This window comes from Dreissena polymorpha, chromosome 3 (assembly GCF_020536995.1).
Source record: "Dreissena polymorpha isolate Duluth1 chromosome 3, UMN_Dpol_1.0, whole genome shotgun sequence".
NCBI classification, from domain to species: Eukaryota; Metazoa; Mollusca; class Bivalvia; order Myida; family Dreissenidae; genus Dreissena; species Dreissena polymorpha.
The window spans coordinates 152,441,617-152,452,212 of NC_068357.1; the positions used below are offsets into that span (position 1 = coordinate 152,441,617).

At 35.4% G+C, this 10,596-nt stretch overlaps 1 pseudogene; it reads right to left on the minus strand.

The window, feature by feature from the left end:
- Positions 1–300: 300 nt before the first annotated feature.
- LOC127872695 (mechanosensory protein 2-like) lies at positions 301–10,318 on the minus strand (annotated as a pseudogene).
- Positions 10,319–10,596: the final 278 nt, after the last annotated feature.

Consider the following 10,596-nt stretch of genomic DNA (forward strand, 5'->3'; position numbering starts at 1 on the left):
GTCAAATTGTAAATAAAATCAATCTCAAATAACGCCTATTCCGGCGTGAGTTCCACTAACATGATTCAGAAAGGTCCGGAGGAAAAATATGTCTTAAATTGTACTCCAATACAATTAAATGTTAACGGTTAAACTATTCAGAATTTAACACTCGGAAACAAAATAGATATACAGAGACTACAGGAAATCTTTTTTACAAAGTTTGTACCATGATATAATTATAATTCCAACAAGTGTTCATATATAACGGTATCTGCATTTTATCGATTTTATAAAAACAAAAACAAAAAAAACATTAATTTAAAGTTTGAAATATTACTTACAACATATCACGTTATCACGGATTATTAAAGATATCCAGATATCTTGGTCCAGAACGTTTGAAGTAAAAATAACACAGACGGTAAAATTGTTACAACAACATGGTGACGTCATAGTAGTTGTCAACTCCTTTGCGACGTCATAGGTTAAGCCGAAACTATCTTGACGTATCAGTAGGGTAATGCAAACTCAGGCAGGTCTTTATCTAACTGTTTTGAAAGTTTTCGTCGCTATTTTAATTAAAATTCGGATTTTTTTACAAAGACTTGGGAAAAAATAACCATGTTTTTGATTTGGAAATCTTGAGCACATTAGAAAAAGACCTGCCAGTTGACGTCATAGAAACGTCATCTCATCTACTTCTTGCTAAGCTGACTCAGCATGTCAATCGGTAGCGGGAAAATGATAGTAGAGTTGCGTTCAGCGGCGATCTGATTCAAAGTCTGACAAGAAATTACAAAGGCGATTGATTATTTTCAAATTACGGTAGCGCTAAATATAGTATTAATATTCCGTATAGAGATTGAAGGTTGTTTTATAGGATGACACAGATTTACACAGATTTTTAGCACAATGATCAAGCTTATTTGTAAAATCCATTAACACTTGTACTGTTTTAAAAAAAGATTAGAGTGATCATTTATGTGGTCTTTAACTATCATGGCGACTTCACTTTTTTCATCCGAACTGCTTGGATTCATCTATAATTCATACATCTAAATCTCTTGAAGCCATACGATATCAACGTTCCAGTGTAACATGCATTATAATTGGTGAAAATAGTTGAGCTTAATTTACTTCCGAGAATGGGAACTTACGTAATCGTTTCGCCCTTAATTCCAGAGCAGAAGTTAATATCCAAGTTTGAAATGTCTATTTGTAACAAGCGGTCTGATTGGTCAGAATTTATGTTGTCATTAATGTAAAAATTGAGAACGTTTAATAAATGCAGTAAGTAGCGGATCCGTGGTCTAGTGGTAACACACTGGCTTTACAATCCAGAGATCGCTGGTTCGATCCCCCGCTGCACCTAACCTACTAACTCGTCTTTCGCATGACGTTAAACCGAGGTGCAGTGTACTAGGTGCTATACACCGAGCACTAAAAGACCCAGGGTCACCTCTGGAACGGGGTGTCTCCTGTATCTTGCACTATCTACCGTAACCAACTTACTCGTCTTTCTGGGGGCGATGGCCATATGGGAGACAATCCCGGTGCACTCGATAAAAAAACAACAACAACAACAAATGCAGTTATATCTACTTCTGTTATCGTTATGAATAAACGTCTGGGAACTCACCTGCAGGTACCGGATCTGCATGGCCGCCGGCGACTGGCTCATGATGTCGGCGGCTTCCTTCAGAGATCGGAAAGCCTTCATCTCCTTCCGCTAAGATCACTTTAGCCCTGGCGTCCCTATTGGCTTCCGCTTCCGCCGCCATGGCCCTCTGCATCTGAACCGGAAGTCGAACGTCCTTCCTGAGAAGCGAGCATTTTAAAGCAATGAAACCGATTGTTACCGGCAACGTTTAATATTAGAGTGAAATACGAAACCAAATTTTTGTTAAACACATTGGTTTCTGTTGTGTATTAAAGATGTTTTTTTGTAAATATACATGTATATCGATAATATAATATAAATACATACAAAAGTCATAAGATCCTCATTTATTTAATAATGGCTTAAAAGTATCTTGTACGGGCCCTTGTTTAACTCACACTTCCACTCTCTCCACGTCCACTCATCATGGTCCGTCGCATGGTCCAGTATCGACTAAAAGTGACAAAATCACATTGTCATGATATTAGAATGATATTTGCCTCGGCTCATGCGATGAAAGCTTTTAATTACTTAACCGCACTGAACACTGACAGTTAGTGTATAGCAAATCACACCTCTAATAAAAAGCGTGTAGGGGAGCAAAGACACTAAATCCAGTGAGCTATAAGTGTCTTTTACCAGAAATATTTGAACTATAAAGTCACATTTTTTAACGCGATTTCTTTCCAAAAAAAAATGAAAACGCTTGGTTTATATATGCACCTTCGTATTAAATAATACAGTGTATTACAGTAAGAAACTAACCTGATGTTATTGTTAAAGCGCTGTTTTTCCTATAGTATTTTGATTGAAGGAAAATGAAACTTATAAGCAATCTCCCATTTCTTTGTGTAAGACGATCTACCTGCATCGTGTGAGCGATACTCTCGCGGTCGCTGAGAATTTCCGACGGCACTTTGGCTCCCAGCACGTTCCTCAGCGTGGTCGCGGCCAGGAGCTTGGTTGACGCGTGCGCATCCTCAACGTTTATTATCGATTTGGTAGCGTCGAAGATTTTAGCGTAGATCACCGCGTCCACCGCCACTGTCACTGAGTCACGTGACAAAATCTAAAATTAGAGACGTTAGATCTACTTTCAAAATAGAGACGTTTTCAATGCAAACGCTTACTATTTCTATCAAAGCGCTGAAGGCACTGAAGATGTTCGCTATTGCATAATTTAACACGCAATTCATTTTTCAAAATCAATTGCAAGTTTGAAATGAACACACGCCATTCAACTTTATAAAGTGTGTGTCATAGCGCACGGGTCGAGTTTTGTGTGCACTTTTTATCACCCTTATTATTTCATAGAAATAACTTAGACAAAATAAAAACAACATGCTTTTTGGACGTTCTGAAAGCATAGAAAGTATGATGAAAATGGTAATGAGAACTTAATATAAAGAAAATTTGCAGTCACCATCATATTAAAGGAATATTTTTTCTAATATCAAATAACTATCTCACCAAGAATATAAATTCATAATGAAAGTTCCGTGTACAAAACTTTTGATTTTTGACACCATATACAAATTCAAAATATACAACAATCTTCGTATCTTGTATATGGAGGAGTAAAAGTATATAAACATTGCTGGTTATGCTTTACTTGTTACCCGAGCAGTTCACACGGTGTCAACAACACTGACATAAACATAGGTATAGAGCACTAATGTGCTTTTAGGCATAGCTGTTTTACTCAGTTTTCCTCTTAGTGACTTTTACACAACGCCAACAGATACGCATGAACATTTTCGAATATTTAATAAGCTGATTCGAGATACAACCTCTGAATTTTTGCTACATCACTGCGTATGTGCTCAATTCAAAGGATGTAGCACTGTTCAGTGTAAGGAATTCCGGACTACTCTCTACATGCTCAAACGACACAAATTGTGGCCCTGTTACAATTACGCGTTACAATCCATCTCGCAGAATTTCACTTTCGCCTCCAAGATGAGAAAACAATCATAAGCGAAATAGTATAGTGTCACGATAAGAGAAAATCGTTTAATTATCATACCACATTGTTTGTCGTACTTGGTCAGCACGTCTGGAAATCATTCCTTAATGTGTGGATAGGCTGCCATTATTAACAAGTTTTATGGCAAGCGAAATGCACATTAATTCCTTAAACCACGGTTTAACAGTTAACTATATAGTTAAGATACTTTGAACCCGGGTTCAAAGTGCCGTTTGCACATTAAATACTTAAACCCGAGTTCAAGAGTTTGAACCGCAGTTCAAAGTGTGTCTAAAAATAGATACAAATCTGTTATCTGAGACGACCAATTAGCGGAGCTTAAACCACAATTAGCTATACATAGAAGGTAAATGCCGCGATTTCATTGGTCCTCTCTTAACTATAGGGTTAAGAGACTTTAAACTGCGGTTCAAAGTCTTCAACTGCGGTTAAGAGGCGCGGAATGCACATTAATTATTTAACAGTTAATTATATAGTTAAGAAATTTTGAACCCGAGTTCAAAGTGCCGTTTGCACATTAATTCCTTTAACCCGAGTTCAAGAGTGTAAACTGCGGTTCAAAGTCTTAAACTGGGGTTAACAAGCGCGGAATGTACATTTATTATCTAACTGTTGAATATATACAGTAAAAATATTAAATGAAAGTTTTGACACACCATGCGAATGTCCTATCAAGTAAAGGTGACGATTAACCAAAACGAAGTGTAATATAACTTATTTCAATGGGTTTTATGCGATGCGAGTGTTCACAAAACACCGGATGACCTTGAAAATGACATGGGACGATGATGGGTAAAAAACAATCTCGTCGAATAACATTTCTCAATTATCAACGAGTTTAAGCCGTTGACACTGCATTGCATGGGAAGAAAAGGTGATATAAGGTATGTTGTTAATTCATGTTGTCATTTTATTACCAAATTTATGAATGTAATCGCTAAATTATCTCAATTTCTTAACCCGGAAGTGGATAGTTCCGATTTATTTACGAAACCACATACATTGATAAATATGCACTGTAGCAAATCTTCATATAATCAAGCTTTGTACAGAGAATAAGAAAAAAAACACTAGTTTAATAATATAAATCCTTTATTAATCAAAATCATATATTCTACCTCTCCGATGCCACTATACCATTGTAACGATTTGGAAAACAGACCGGACTAAAACATCCGTATTAATAATAATAATAACAACAAATAAAAGCTTTATTTACAAAACGTTACACAAAAAAGAAAAATGGAAAAATGGCATGACAACATTTTATAATGACAATTTAACTTAACTAATACAAGAATAATGGTTATGCATTAATTATAAATAATTTAACAAAGCGGGATGCTAAGAGTTCTTCATCGACGCACTCCCACTCAATGAGGTCTATTAATGTATAAAGTTTCAAACTGATGCTATTAATACTTTTTAACGAGACAGACGACGGACAAGTGATCCGTATAAGAAAACATTTGGTAGAAAACAATATTAATGCATAGTATTCGATACAAAAGCATTTGTTCGTTAACAGAAAATACTACTATAATTGTAACATAATTATACTATGTACAACAACCTCAAGGTAGACATAATGTAATACAAATTTGTAGTTAATTAAATAAACAAACTATAAAATGAATCATAAACATAATTGTCTCGCTTTCTGAGAAAACTGGACATAATGCTGATGCGTAAATTGTCATCCCAGATTAGCCTGTTCAGTCCGCACAGGCTAATCAGGGACGACAATTTCCGCTTTTATGGAATGTTTCGTTTAAATGATGTCTCTTCTTAGCGAAAATCCAGATAAGGCGGAAAGTGTCACTTTACGCATAAGCATTATGCCCAGTTTTCTCAAAACACGACACAATTATGCATGTTCAAAACCATTTCTAGCTACATTTTCCCACATTCTCTTTCACTATTGCTTTAACTTATATTTTTATGGGACCGTTTCATCAAAGATCGTACGACAATCTTAATTTATAACTTAAATTTAAAAACTAAAAATATACAAGCTGTTGATAAATAGCTCCGCAAGATATATGCCATCGGTAAGAAAATGATGAAATAAATGATTTTACTAGAAATAAGCAAAAATATGCTTCGCTGTGTTAAAATAATGTTTCTTTGAAATTCGTATCGTATTCTAAATTTTTCGTACGATGTTTGATGAAACGGGCCCATAAGAATATAAGTTAAAGCAAGAATTCGACAGTATTTGAGTGATCTCAGCTATATCATACTCTTGGACACACTCTAATACTGTTTACAGAAAATACTATATTTGTAACATAATTATACTATGTACAACAGCCTCAAGGTAGACATACGTGTAATACAAAGTTGTAGTCAATGAAATTAACAAACTATCAAATGAAGCATTACAAAAATACCTAGATAAGGAGCGATTGTTTAATAGTAGGTAAACCACATTTGTAAACTAGGAAAAAATCGGCCTTTTTGTGGAGATAAATAACGAAATACACTTTTGTACAAAGTCTACATCTTAACGTGTCTTTTTCGATCGTAATCACCTACCATTTATTGACCTTTTTGCCATTCAATAAAGCATACACTTAAATTAAGAGTACGCTTTATGGAATGGCAAAAAGGTCAATAAATAATAATGCCGGTTTCACGGTCCTGAACAAGGGGTTTCCGCGCGTATATATGAAAAAAACTGCATATTTTACAAATTGAACTGTCTTTGCATGTACTTGTATATTGAAATCTGTTTACAAGTGATAATGAGTGACAACAATCTAGCATTTAATGATACCATAAATCTATACTTCAAATTTATTTTACGCAAGTATTTTATATCCCTATTGTGATAAAACGTGATTGCTTGTTTTCGTGATATTTCGAACACTGCAGTATCGAACGATCTTTAAACGTAATAGCAGAGGTTACATTTGCCGGTACCCGTTAAATACGTTATTATTATGTTAAACTGGCTAGTATATATACTATAATACTATGTAGTTCATGTTCATCCATTTCGGACAAATGTCTTTTTTGTATGCCCCCGAGAGTGGGCATATAGTGATTGCACTGTCCGTCTGTCTTTCCGTTACACTTTGCGTTTAGGTTTCGAAAAATGTGAAAAAAGGGGCATATGCCATCCTATGGTGGCAAGCATTGTTTTAACATGTTAAAATATTTTATTAAAGCAACTGTTTAGTATTTGGCTTTAAACTTTGGCTTAAATGTCTGCTCAATATGCCAAGAGATGACATGAAGGCATCATAAATTGTGTTTAATGACCTGCCACATGTGGCTTAACTTTATTTAGGGACCTAAACAATTATAGGTCCCTGGAAAGGCCTAGATGTATGACACCCTGTTTTAGTCTGGACAGTATCCGATCAATTCGAGATAATCGGTTTGTGATGAACAAAGGGGCAATTAAACACTGGATTAAAAAGGTTTAAACAAAGAGTGTCAAATTCGTGTGAACCATTAAATAAAAACAATTACATTTATCAAGAGGATTTATTTAATCTGTAACAAGGTAAGTTTTTACAGACATATAAAGGTTCAAATCAGTTATACTATATGTTGATTACATAAAATCAATCTTTTTGTTGTTTGTTTTCGTCCTTATTTGTGTTCGTTCATTGAATTCAAACACGAATAAAAACTGAAACGGACTTTTGCAGGGAGAAAGACATCTAAATGGCCTTTAAATTAATGCGTAAACTCTTTACTTTCCAACAGAGTTTTAGAATGTGGCCGCGAATAATGTGAAACCTCTATTTGGAAACGAGACGGCAGTCAACAAAGTCGTATATACATGTCGCCAAAACATACCAAAATGTTTGACAACGAATAGCTCCGATTACGACTCAATCAATGCGTTTAAAAAAAACGGCCTTGAAGATGCTGTGTGCAAAATATCATCTAAAAATGTCAACTATTTATCGCGATACGCATGGTCTTGAACATCAAAGTGATCCGCTATGGGTAATGATCCGGTAATTGTAACTTGACTGTACAGTCAGTCAACCAGTTTAGAATAACCTGGCAAAAAACGTTAATTCACAAGTCCAGTCCACAATAATTTCTTTCGGGATTTAGTGTCAATGTGAGATGATGTAAAAATAAAGGGTAAAATTTATTTTGTATGATAACAGGTTAGACCAGTCGGCATATGCAGTTTTTTGACAAATTAGTCGGAACTGCTGATTTTCATGAGCTGATTGACAAACTGTACACCAATCCGAATCGACTGTATTTCGGTTAGGGGTATTTCTATCAGATTTATACCATAAAAGGATCACCAAGAAAATATATAAATATAACCTTATTTGCTGCAATAACCTCACACTTTTGACGAAGTCTGCGTTGTCTGCAAAACCACTTTGAAGTTTTCTTTCTATATCTTGGAATGCTGTATCAAACGTACGTAATAATTCACTAACTTCATCCGCCGCCATCTTGATAGACATGCGCCAGGAACAAAACAATATCACATGACGAAACGACGGGCGTTAATTGGTTAATTGGTTAATAATTAATGTGCAGAGACAACCAAACATCTAAAAGCCTATTTTTCAAAGTCTTAAACTGCGGTTCAAAGTCTTAAACTGGGGTAAAGACGCGCGGAATGCACATTAATTATTTAACAGTTAACTATAGAGTTAAGAGACTTTGAACCCGAGTTCAAAGTGCCGTTTGCACATTAAATCCTTAAACACGAGTTCAAGAGTTTGAACCGCAGTTCAAAGTGTGTCTAAAAATAGATTCAAATCTCTTATCTACATAATTCAGAGACAACCAATCAGCGGAGCTTAAACCACAATTAGCTATATATAGAAGGTAAATGCCGCGATTTCATTGGTCCTCTCTTAACTATAGAGTTAAGAGACTTTGAACTGCAGTTCAAACTCTTGAACTCGGGTTTAAGGATTTAATGTGCAAACGGCACTTTGAACCCGGGTTCAAAGTCTCTTAACTATATAGTTAACTGTTAAACCGTGGTTTAAGGAATTAATGTGCATTTCGCTTGCCATAAAGTTTGCTATTTTGAATTCAATTTTGTATCAAAACGCATTGTTCTTAAATGTGGCATTTTCAATTCGCAATGAGATTTGTAATCACCCTCGTCATGCGAAAATGGGTCTCATTCCATATGCGCCCATCATATAAATAACCCACTCAGCTATCTCTCCTTCTGGTAAGGAGAAACATAACATATTGAGTGATTTTATAGCGAACAGCATCGCCTATGGCCTGACTGCGCAAAAGCACATGTTGGGTTAAACAAACGCTTGCCGAAACGCATAAGACCCATTTTCGCATGACGGCGCTATTGACGTGTGATTTAAATGTGTTGAAAGAAAACTGCGTTTAAATCAAATATCAACATACGATATATTTCGATAGTGAAGAAAGATACTCATAATAAGGCATATGAGGACACATATGAAGTGCTCTCCCGTAGTATATTTTTTATCTACTCACACTAATGTGTGGTTTGACAATGCTAACACACATTTCATGCGGTGAATATGCAACTTACAAGTGAAAAACACAACACAATAGTTTAACTTTTGTTTAATTGTATTTATTTATTTAGAAAAGTAAATTGCAAACTTTATTTCAAAGTCAGCGTATACGCACACTACATTTTTAAAAGATATTTATTGTTATAAATATATTTAATATAATATATTTAGTTGTTTTCGGTTTTAGCGATTATAAAGCATTTTCGAGGTTGCCTATAGTATGCCTGTAGTAATTGATGAACTCATATCCAACTTTCTATGTATTGAGAACTGTGAATATAAACATGCGAAACCTTCTACTAATCTTTTACTATTGCGTTGCTAGCACCCGTAAATACAAAAGATCGCCGCTATCTGTTGGGAACCAAAGAACGTTTTCCAGAAATACCCGCTGTAGTAGCATGAACGAGGTTACGAAACAGGTCATTCGTATTATTATTATAAATTGTTTGTTATATTCAGGTTTAGCGATTATGAAACATTTTTTTTTTGTTTATGTCTATCGTATCGCTGAAGTTATTGTTGAACTTATGTTCAACGTTTTATAAATTGAGAATATAAATAAGCGTTAACTTTTTCCCGAATCTATTAATAGCCTCAATTTACGACCTGTACTACGTCATTGAGGTGTATGTGAGAGCGTAACATATTGCGTTGTTATCGCCCGTGGACTTTCCTTTGTTTATCGAAAGGCGCATCTATCAATAACCTCGTATTATGCAAAAATACTACGTCATGAAGACGCTGCAGAAAGTGGACTATTTTATTCATTCATAAACAATCCCCTCCGCGACACGTACAATACGATCATTGTTTATTGATTCTTTTCTATAAAAGCACCGTTCGAAACTATTGCATTTTACACGATATTAATATCATGTTTCCATTTTTGAATGAGAACTCAAACCTCTTGCATAAATTATACAACTCTTTCTCGCGCGGATACGCGTAGTAAGCGGGTATTGGGCTCCTAGTAGCTAAGCCGTATCGACCTGAATTTTTGACTAACCACCTTAGACGGTCGCTAAGCGACCATCTAAAAATTGTAAACGGATGCTTTTATATTTGATCTACCGGTACGACGTTTTGAGGACTTCGTTTCAGCCCACCTGAGCAAAACTTTCTCATGATGAGCTTTTGTTAATCACCTGTTGTCCGTTTTTTGTCATACGTCGCCATCATTAACTTTTTTAACGCTTTAGAATCCGAATGTATTGTCCTATTTTCATACACAGTTGATCATGTGTTACAATTATCAGGCGCGTATGTAGCTCCGGAACATGTGGCGCCGCGGATGAGATGTTTGCGAATCGTCGATGTCCTCCCGACATTTGTATTAATGCTGATGTAAATCACGGCTGTTCGTGTGTTTATTTTCTTAAACCTATGATTCAAGATAATGTACCGACCAAGTTTGAAACTAAGTCATACTTGTGCGCTTTTAATTACTTGAAAGC